General features: G+C 44.9%; 1 long non-coding RNA gene across 1 annotated transcript; it reads right to left on the bottom strand.

Moving 5' to 3' along the window:
- Positions 1-2,641: 2,641 nt before the first annotated feature.
- Positions 2,642-4,358, bottom strand: LOC128821627 (uncharacterized). Its single transcript, XR_008441169.1, has 4 exons — positions 4,212-4,358; positions 3,945-4,037; positions 3,641-3,721; positions 2,642-2,728 (listed from the first exon to the last, which is right to left on the bottom strand). It is a non-coding gene; the product is annotated as an uncharacterized LOC128821627 (long non-coding RNA).
- Between the last annotated feature and the right edge of the window lie 5,962 nt (positions 4,359-10,320).

The raw sequence follows: 10,320 nt of genomic DNA, 5'->3' as shown, positions 1-10,320 counted from the left end.
AAGGAATGAAGAAATTAGACCCGGAAAGGGTCAAGGGAATCTTGGCTATGCCAAGGCCAAGGACGAAGCGGGAGGTTAGACAGCTGCTAGGATCATCTGGGTACTGTAGACAATGGATAGAGGGATTTAGCAGGAAAGTAAAATTCCTATATGAGAAACTAACAAAAGAAGGCTTGCTTAGGTGGACTCAGGAAGATGAGGAAAAACTACAGGACCTTAAGGCAGAATTAGTAAATGCACCGGTTCTCAGTCTTCCTGATTTAAAAAGGCCCTTTTATCTTTCTGTAAACATTGAGGATGGAACAGCATACGGAGTATTAGCTCAAGATTGGGCAGGGAGGAAAAAAAACAGTGGCTTCTTTATCAAAAGAATAAATGGTCTATCACTGCTAGACCCAGTATCTAGGGGTTGGCCCACTTGTTTACAAACAATAGCTGCAGCAGCACTGTTAGTAGAGGAAACAGTAAAAATAACCTTTGGAGGGGAATTACATGTACTATCTCCCCACAACATTCGAGGAGTGTTACAGCAAAAAGCAGAGAAATGGATCACAGATGCTAGGCTCCTAAAATATGAGGGAATCCTGATTTCTTCACCAAAATTAAGCTTAGAAACCACTTCCCTCCAAAACCCTACTCAATTTCTGTACGGAGAACCTAGCAAAAACTTGACACACGATTGCCTAAAAGTTCTTGAAGAACAGACAAAGAAAAGGCCTGATTTGGAGGAAGAAGAACTAGAAAATTGCGAGAAATTAATTGTGGATGGATCGTCTCAAGTAATAGATGGAAAAAGAAAATCAGGTTACGCTGTAATTGATGGAAAAACCTTGAAGGTAATAGAATCAGGGCCATTAAGCTCAGGGTGGTCGGCACAGGCTTGTGAGTTATATGCAGTATTACGGGCCTTAGAGCTGTTAAAAGGAAAGGTTGGAACCATTTATACAGACTCAAAATATGCTTATAATACAGACATTTGGAAAGGGTAATACATACATTTGGAAAGATATGGGAAGAAAGGGGCTTGATTACTTCACAGGGAAAGGGATTAATTCGTGAGGCTTTAATTAGGAGAGTACTGAGAGCTTTAAGGTTGCCTGAAGGAATCGCTGTAGTTCATGTAAAAGGCCACCCGAGGGGGATATGTAACCAAATAAGGGGAAACAATGTCGCTGATCACGAGGCCAAAAATGCGGCTCTTAGAGCGTTAAAAGAAACTGTAATTACCAAAAGGGTTAGGGAAGACTGCCCCGATTGTGCAGCTGATTTAGAGAGCAAACGTTGTCACAACTGTTGGAAAGATTTTGGGATGTGTGGAATAAATTGTGCTTGCGAGAATCCCCACAGGAAGTATTGTATACTACACGGACCAATCCAGATATTGGTGTTCACAGAAAAGGAGCAGGAAAAACTAAGAGAAATGGGGATCATAGAGAAGGGAAATAGAAAAGAATTACCAGATGGCCGTGAGGTACTCGCAAAGTCAGTGGCTTGAAAAATCCTGGAAGCAATTCACACAAAAACACATTGGGGTACCCAGGCATTAATAGACCAATTTGCAATTAAATGCACTTGTATGGGGATGCACACCTTAGCTAAACAAATAACACAACAATGTCTAACCTGTCAACGGGCCAACAAGAGGCAATGGAGATAAAGGGAAATGGGGGGACGGGAATTGGCACATAGAGCGTTTTCCCACATTCAAATTGATTTTACTGATTTGCCTAAAGTAGGAAGGTATAAACACTTATTGGTGATAATAGATCACTTGACTCACTTTGTAGAGGCATTCCCTACCTCCAACTACACAAACAGTAGTAAAAATACTATTAGAAGAGATAATCCCCCGCTACGGACTAGCAGAAATAATAGACTCAGACAGAGGGCCACACTTTGCCTCCAAAATAATTAAAGAAGTAGGAACAAAGCGGCAATATCATACTCCCTGGCATCCACAAAGCTCAGGTAAAGTGGAAAGGGTAAATGGAAGTCTAGATGTAAATGGTAGAATGAAGACCCTAACATGTGTGAACGAAGGAACAGAGACAGCAAATGCTCACAGTTCATGCTCAGAAACCTGGAGGATAATACAACATTACAGGCAGTTGCTGCTATATACACACGTAACTTCTCAGCCCTCACGGCACTGACAGGAGTATGATCCTGAGCATCCTGATGAATATGCAAAGTCTGAATATCTATGAGTACTTTGGAGATGGTCAATAAGGAATCACTGCTCAGTGTCACTTCTAAAGAAGGGACGCCAGGGTATCAATTAAAAACTAGCAGCAGGCAGTCCTTTACCCACGGACAAACAACTTTGCATGCTGGTGCTACGTGGCAGAAAGAGCAATTCAGTTCATGGGGGAACAACAACCTGGACCTAATGTAAGTTCTGGGACATTCTTGAGGGCCGCTTTTCTGTATCTTGGGAAATTACTCCAAGAAAATACATGCTGACTCTTTATTTACTGCAGAGAAGAAGTATTAGCCATTGTTCAAGATAATACTGGACTAGCCTAGAAATATTACCCAGTTGTTTTGGCTGGGGAATAGTTGGCTGCTATAGGTTTGCACTTCACTCTTAACATACAGGACGGCTGAAATCTGCAAAATAAAAACAAATCTCAAGCATTTATCACCTGCCTTTTCTCTAGATAGCACTGGCTTTTGAAATCCACACCATTTTCAGCATTGTAACACAACTCAGTGCATCAAAAGACTTCTATAAAAGCAGAGCAAGGAACATAAAACCATGATTAACCATGATACATGAAATAAAGAAGTTATTCATAAGCTTTTAACAGAAATTCTTTAAAAAATAGAAAAAATAATTTTAACAAACACCAGCAGCTTCTGGCACAGAGGTATGCCCTGAAGTACCTCCTTTCAATTGAATTTATAATACACGTTTTGCATTATCTTTGTGCTACGGTTTCCTAACTTGAAGTTTTCTTTGTAGTCTCAGTAGGTAATTTTGAGTCAATAAAATAGATGGACTGTATTTTGAATTATCACAAACCAGGAAAAAACATGTTCTTGTGTTGATTAAGGTCTTCTTTCTTTGTCTCACTTAGAAAACACATCCTTATTTTCTTACATTTGATGCAAAGTCACAGAAAAAGACAGGAACTTTAGAAATTTGGCATGTATCTGCCCTATGAAATCCAACTTCATTTTCAAAGACATAGGTCTAAAACTGCCTCATCATACTATCTCTCCTTTCCTTCACATGTCATTTGGGAATGGGCATTCAACACAACATAAGCAATACTTAAAAACTTAATGGATTTGATTTTGACTTGACACAACAGTAGGACAAAGGGAATTCCCAGTGCTCTCTTAAGTCTCAGGAATATGGCAGTCTAAACAGATGGACTCATTTTAAAACACCTAACAGAAACTGTAAAATGCATCAACATTTCAATCTACAATAGCTTTTACAAGGTTTATTAACAGCTAATTTTTTACAGTATTTGTCATAAAAAGAATGTCAAAACTTCTGTGATCTTTGTTACTTGACATGCACTAGCTGTCAGCCTACTATAAGAAAATAGTACTCTAAAATTTACCTATAACATATGTTAGAATAACACTAGGAAGTTTACTTGTCACAGAAGCTTTTAACCACTCATACCTCTTTCACCTTGCCTGAGCCAATAACAAATACCACATCATTGACTGTTATGCTGGTTTCTGCTGTATTTGTAGAAAGAATCTGCAATTAAAACAACCAGAACTATAGTTAAAAGCAAAGACAAAAGAGATTAATACAATATCTGACAAAGTCCTCTAAAACGTACTATCTTGCGCACAGCAGGAGGTGACTTTCTTCTGATCCAAAGTCGGAGTATTTGAATGAAGCATGAAAACCTGATATCTAATGCACATTTAAGTGTTTTTGAAAGACACAGTGAAAACCTCAACCATAGAGGCTTTACCTGTGCGCATGGTCAGCAAATCTCCTGTCATCAAAAAGAATGCGGTCCCTCAAGCTATCTCATCATATCCAGGAAGAAATATTAAAATCGCTCCTGAAAGAGAAGCAGGTTTGCAGAGTTAAGCAGCAAATTCGCTTAAAATATCCATCAGTACTGTGCAGAGTAGCATTTGGAAGGTTTTACCTATGTAGTGTTTCCAAAAGAAGGGCAGGATTCATCAAAGGCTCAAAGTACAGTCATTGGCTGGGAGTGTGTGTTTATACTTACCGGTCTCACAACTATGACAGATGTTATGAAGTGAGTGCATAATGAGGTCCAGATCCACCTTTTCATCAAAACTGTGATGATAAGCTGTCAGTAGTTCTCTGTCCTCTGCGCTAAGCTCACTAGCACTTGCTCAGACCAGGGAGCTTTCATCCAGATGTCCAAAACCTGCTGAAGCAAATAGAAAAATGCACAGACCACACCAGAATCAAGGCTGTTTGTTTCAGGTTTGCATTCAGCCACCAACTAAACTTAGATCAACACCAACAAGACTACTCCTTTCCAATTTTAATTTTCAAGTGTAGCAGAACAGCACCTCCAAAATACTCTTACTGTTCACTGGTTTAAGTGCAATCCAACAAAGCATGAAACTTCAATTTTTAGCATAACTTTCAGTTCTTACTCTTTGTTGAAACACAGCCATAAGCAAAGTGTCAGAACTCAAAGTATAAAGACACTACTTGTTTACCTGTTAAATAAAAAGTATTTCAAAGCAATGTTTTCCCAAATGTTTTCCTCCCATAAGTAGGTACTGTGCAAGTGGAAACTACACTAAAAAGTGTTCTAAAAATACTAGTCTCTGCAAAACGACAACTGAACTGTAACTGTACGTTAATCAGAAACCAATTCTTGAATGACCTAGTACAAATGTCACTTCTACTGAATTTCTTTCATATGGCTACTATGTATAGACAACAATGTATAGACAAAAACACAACAGGTTTGTTTCCTAAATAAGCATCTGAAATTAAAATGGTACATAGTAGAATCATTATCTCTATTTATCTAAGTCACTATACTCATTTCCTGCCTAGACATATAATCATGATAGCAATGCCCACATCAAAATGATAAAAAAAAAATATGAAAGAAGTCTATACCACTGTAACTATACTTATCCTAGGATTTACATATAATCAAGTGCAAATCAATAATCAAACATAATCAAAGAAATACACTGACTACAAACACCATTTTTTAAAAAGCATGGTTTTGAAACATTCCTGGTCTCAAATAAATCCTGCTATTTAGGTCAGATTTAAAGGCACAAAAAGCTAAAAATTGTTCTGATTAGAAGCCAAAATGCAAATTTCCCTTCAACATTTCCCTTCAGCTGTTTCTACAAAGTCGTTGTAGCTTACCTGTAGGATTCCAACGAGTCAACCACCTCTGTCTCTCCCAAGTGCTTAGCCCAGTCCACAGCCATCCTGAAAGAATACACAGAAATCCTTTTTGAACTTCTCGCTTCAAAAGACACACAGCCTAAGACTCTGAATTCAATTTATAATTTCCGGAATACAATGTGATAAACAGAAGTTCAAATATGTTTCGAATGTCAAAATTTACTATTGCTTACAGTAGCCTGTTAAGTTAGCAATTAGAATTTTCTTTAACATTTAAACTTTCTCATTTGTATACTGACAAATCTATGCTTTGGTTTGCCTGTTTGTTTTTTACCAGCCATTAGAGGATTTGCAGTGGATACTTGCTCCCATACTGATCAGCTGCTCTACTTGACTCAAAAAGCCTCTCCCTGAAGCAATCATTCGTGCAGTTGCACTGGTTTCACTGTGCCTATTATCAGCTGAGAATTACAAATGAATAAATAAATGAACAAATAAACCAGCAAACCAAAGAAAAACATTCTTTCTTTTTCACCTAAAGGCGCTGTGATTGTGGCTTACATGATTTTTAAAATCCAGGCCAGACAGAATTTGTTTCTGACTTCATCCCACCACTCAGTTCATATGAATTTAACACTACTTTAGACACACCGCAGCATCTGCTAATACTTCAAAACAAGCACAAACAAAAAATAACTAAACAATGCATTAATTCTGCTAATTCCATTCACTTTTCCAATAGGCATCAGAATTCAAACCTAACAACGTTTGAACCTGGAGACAAAGCAGCCACAGAAGTTAAAGTCATTTTGTTATTGTTTTTTTTTCTAATGTAATAAAATGATAGACTTACCACTGACATTTTCAGCTAAATTGATATGGAACACCTGAGCAAAGGCATCAATGACACTATTTGCCCCTTACCTTCATGTCCCAGACCTTGCTATTGTATGCCAACGTAGCTCACATTTGTATTCACCCCTTTATCCAGGTGTCATCAGCTTGCTGGGATTTTCCTCCTGAGAGCAGCCTGGGAATGCTGCTTGCTGTCACAGGGCTTTGTTCCTCCCAGGAAACTCCACAGACTCACTTAGCTTCATCCTTTCTAACACATGGCCTGGGTTAACTGCCAAGAGGATGAGCAGCGTACGCCGTTCCTCAGCAAATGCCAATCCCTCTAAGAAATGCTGATTCCAGTGGGATTTAGGCCCAAGTGCTGTTCTCAGGAGCACTGAAGTTCAGGGTTTCAGCAGCAAGACAAGAGCAGGCAGCTTGGCAGGCCTCCATCAGCTCCAGCACTCACCTGCCTTGCAAATTCCTCTGCTTCCTGTAGCCATTGGCTGAACTCCTGTTCTTGACCTGCGGCCTTCTCCTGTTACCCGTGAGACTGGAAACCTGAGGTACTGAGGCACGTTATGAGGAAGTCTAGAATGAAATGACGGAGGAGAATTCTTCAGAAACTGCACTTTGGATCGTTTGCCCTGCTTGGTGCTTGCAACTGTCCGCAGTAGATGTGAAGTTTGTGGTTCAGTGAGCTATATGGCCCCGAAAAGAAAAGACTAAGTTAGCTCAGGAAAACCAGGATCAATTTACTCAGCTCCTGCAGGCCGGAAATGAGAGAGCAGCAAATGACTGAAAAATGCAGTACTATGCAGCACGTACCCATCGTGGGCATGACGGAGATTTCAAACCCACATCCATGGAGAATCTGACCTTGCAGGTTTCCCACAAGCCAACGGGAGTGGGTTTTGGCAAAGGCACAAGGAGCTCAGTGTTGGACGGAGAAGTTTGTCAAGAGAAGGGCTGACTTGGGAGCTGGTGGAAGTGGAGAGAATGGGCAAATGCCTCCATGGGTGCACCCTCACTGTGTGAGGGTTGCTCCAAGGGCACCCCCTGCCATGCACAGGACGTGGGCACTGCCCCGTGCAGAGGACGTGTCCCTGCCATATTGCCAACATAAACGCTGCTCCTGTGTCATGCAAACACATATGGGTGATTTGTTAGTCGGCATCTTTTCCCCGCTAAAAAATCATTCTTCCTTCAGTGAGCCCTACAATTTGCTGGTTGATGTTAGCCACGCAGTGAACGGGCAGGAATGACAGGCATTCCAATTTAGGGAACTGGTTTTAGTCAGAAGCATTGGTGGCCAAAGGACAGGGTGTGTGGGCTTGGTGCCTGTTCTGTGTTCCTCTTGGATCCTTTGAGCTATGGGTTATGCACTTCAAGCGGGTTTTGTGCTGCTTTGGGACAGTGTGTGCCTTGTCAAAGGAGTCCTTTTTGTCGCCTGATGCCGTAAAGTCTGTGGACAAATGCAGGCATCCTTTTATTTTCAGCTGCAATTCTAGGGTCTGCAGACATGTGCAGGTATCCTTTTTTCTTCCTTTTTCTTCTACACTCTGTGGATTTGTGCAAGTGTCCTTTTCTTTTTTTCCCCTGTTTTGCTGTGCAGTCCGAGAATTCATGCAAGTGTCCTTTTATCCTCCTTTTTTGGCACAGTCTGCAAACTCATGTAAGTGTCCTTATTTTACCAATTTAGTTGCATGATCTGGGGACTTTTGCAAGAGTTCTTTTTTTTAGTCTTTTCACGGCACGCTCTGGGCATTCTTGCAAGTGGGTGATTTTTCCCTTTCTGTTTCATGGTCTGTGGACTGGAGCAGCATTGCTCAAATGATGGAGCGAGTCCATAGAGCAGTCGGCAGCGCTTTCTCCTTGATGGCCCTCGCCGTACTGCCCGTGGTGCTGCCGGGCAGGCCTCAGTAGCTGCGTCTTGGGCAGCATCGCCACCCCTCAGCTCCGTCTGTCACGACTCCGGCCCCGACTCCGCTTGTGGCTCCTCTCGGGCCCGCGGAGGACACGCGCGGCAGGGCCTCACTCCCGCCTCCGCTGCAGGTTCCCCGGACTGAGCTCTGCCACTCGGCAGCGTGGCCGCCCAGCCCGATGCCAGTGCCCTGTTCAGATGGGGATGCCCAGCCCGAGGTGCCTGGGGGGCCGTAGCCGGGAGGTCGGGAACCGTTCCCAGCCCTGGCCCGAACGCCAACAGCCACACCTCGCCTGCAGGGAAGGCCCTGCAGGAGCGATTCCGCTGGGTTACCTGCAGGGCCGCGGCGCCTTGGGCACCGTCTGCTTGGGGACGTGCCTGGCGGACAACGCCCCGGTGGGTGGTGGGGCTGGCAAGGGGCGGAGTAGGGGGAGGGCAGAGGAGAGGGAAGGCGGGGCTGGGCAGGGTGGGATCTGAGCTCAGCCCGCTGCTCCCATTGGCTCGCAGGTGGCCATCAAATGTGTGTCGCGGGATTGCATCCGTCATTAGGGCGAGCTGGTGAATGACTTGGGCCAGCAGCAGAAAACAGCACATGACGGGCGGGGTAAGCTGAGGCCCCGGGAGAGTGGAAGCTGCCAGGACGCCTCAGAAGAGAGCTGGCGTGAGCTCAGTGGAGGGCTCAGAGCATCCTGGGCTGGGTGAGGGCTTCTAGACCCCGGCACGGCATCAGCCCCACTGACGGCATTGTGGTCTTCTTGCAGCCCAATGGAATCCGCGTGCCCGTGGAGATCGAGCTGCTGGACAAGGTGTCCACTGGGTTCCATGGTGTTGTTCAGCTCTTGGATTGGTGTCAGCTCCCTAACAACTTCGTGTTGGTGATGGAGCGCCCTGAGCAGTCTTAGAACCTCTTTGATTTCCTTCTGCCATGGGGGCTCCATGTCGGAGGAGGTGGTGCAGGGGCTGTTCCTCCAGGTGCTGGAGCCCATGCAATACTGCAGCAGCTGTGGGGTCCTGCACCGGGACATCAAACCAGAGAACATCCTCCTCGACCTGGCCACCGGACAGGCAAAACTGATGGACTTTGCCTGTGGCACCGACCTCCAAGACACAGTCTGCCCACACTTTGCAGGTGAGCCCACCCAGGGCTGTGCTCCCAGTTGGAGCCGGCATCTCATGGCCCAACCTGGCTATGGCTCCAGGGATTCCCCCGTTTACTGCCAGTCAGGGGCACACCTATGAGCCACAGAGATCTGCCTGTACGAGGCAGAAAGAAAAGATCAGAAGAACCATTCCACCTTCTCTCGCTGCTAAGCCAGTTCTCTTCCTCATAAAGACAAAATGCAGTTTTTCTGCGCACCAATGGCAGCTTACCGCACCTGCAGAGCTGAGAGGCTTTTCCCCCTGCTGCTGTGCTACAGGCAGATTTAGCAGCATTACCTAACATGGATACCCACAGAGGGACCACAAGCAATTGACTTTGTGCCACTTGATCTCAAAGATCACCACTCTCAGCAGACACAGATGGAAGAGACTTGCGCGCTCCCTGTTTGCCCTGTAGACGCACACCTGGCCGGCACAGCTTTCCCTGATGGAGAAAAACAACAAGGAACAGCTCCCTCACAGCCGTGCAGCCCAGAGATCTGCAGGGCGCCATCAGCAGCCGGCTTCATAAGTGACCAGTTCTGCTGGGATGGAAACCAACCACCAAATCCTCGCTGACTTCAGTGGCAGCAGCAGCAGCGCCTGCGTCTGATCCCTAGGTCTGGGGCTGGGCTGGACAAAGGACACACATGGCACACCGCCCCTGAAGGATGTGACTTTGGAAACAACCACCTGCCACTGTCTCCTGTTGTTCTGCGGTAGGGTCACAGCAGCCTGAGGCACTGGGCAGCCCTCAATGCCACCTGAGACTACAGATGACAGGCCCTGGCCTCCGAGACCAAACACAGGGGGAAAGTCACTCTCCAGATGGAGCTTGCAGATTGAAAAGGCTGCCGTGAGCAGCCATATCAAAGGGCAGACAAATGAGGCCCTCCTGCTCTTTAGCTGTGCCATGCAGCTACACAGCCCTGGGTAGACACCGCAGAGCACAGGGACAACAGAAAGCACAGAAAGAGGAACAAACCCAGCCAAGCACAGAGACTTGTCATGATTGCTGAACCCCAGACAACCCCAAGCGTGCCATCACCCACCAGTCCTTTTCTGTTGACAAAGAGCAGGTCCAGCGGGT

Source organism: Vidua macroura, chromosome Z (assembly GCF_024509145.1).
Source record: "Vidua macroura isolate BioBank_ID:100142 chromosome Z, ASM2450914v1, whole genome shotgun sequence".
In the NCBI taxonomy this organism is placed as follows: Eukaryota; Metazoa; Chordata; class Aves; order Passeriformes; family Viduidae; genus Vidua; species Vidua macroura.
Note: the sequence above shows the minus strand (reverse complement) of the source record. Positions and strands in the feature narration are given on the sequence as shown.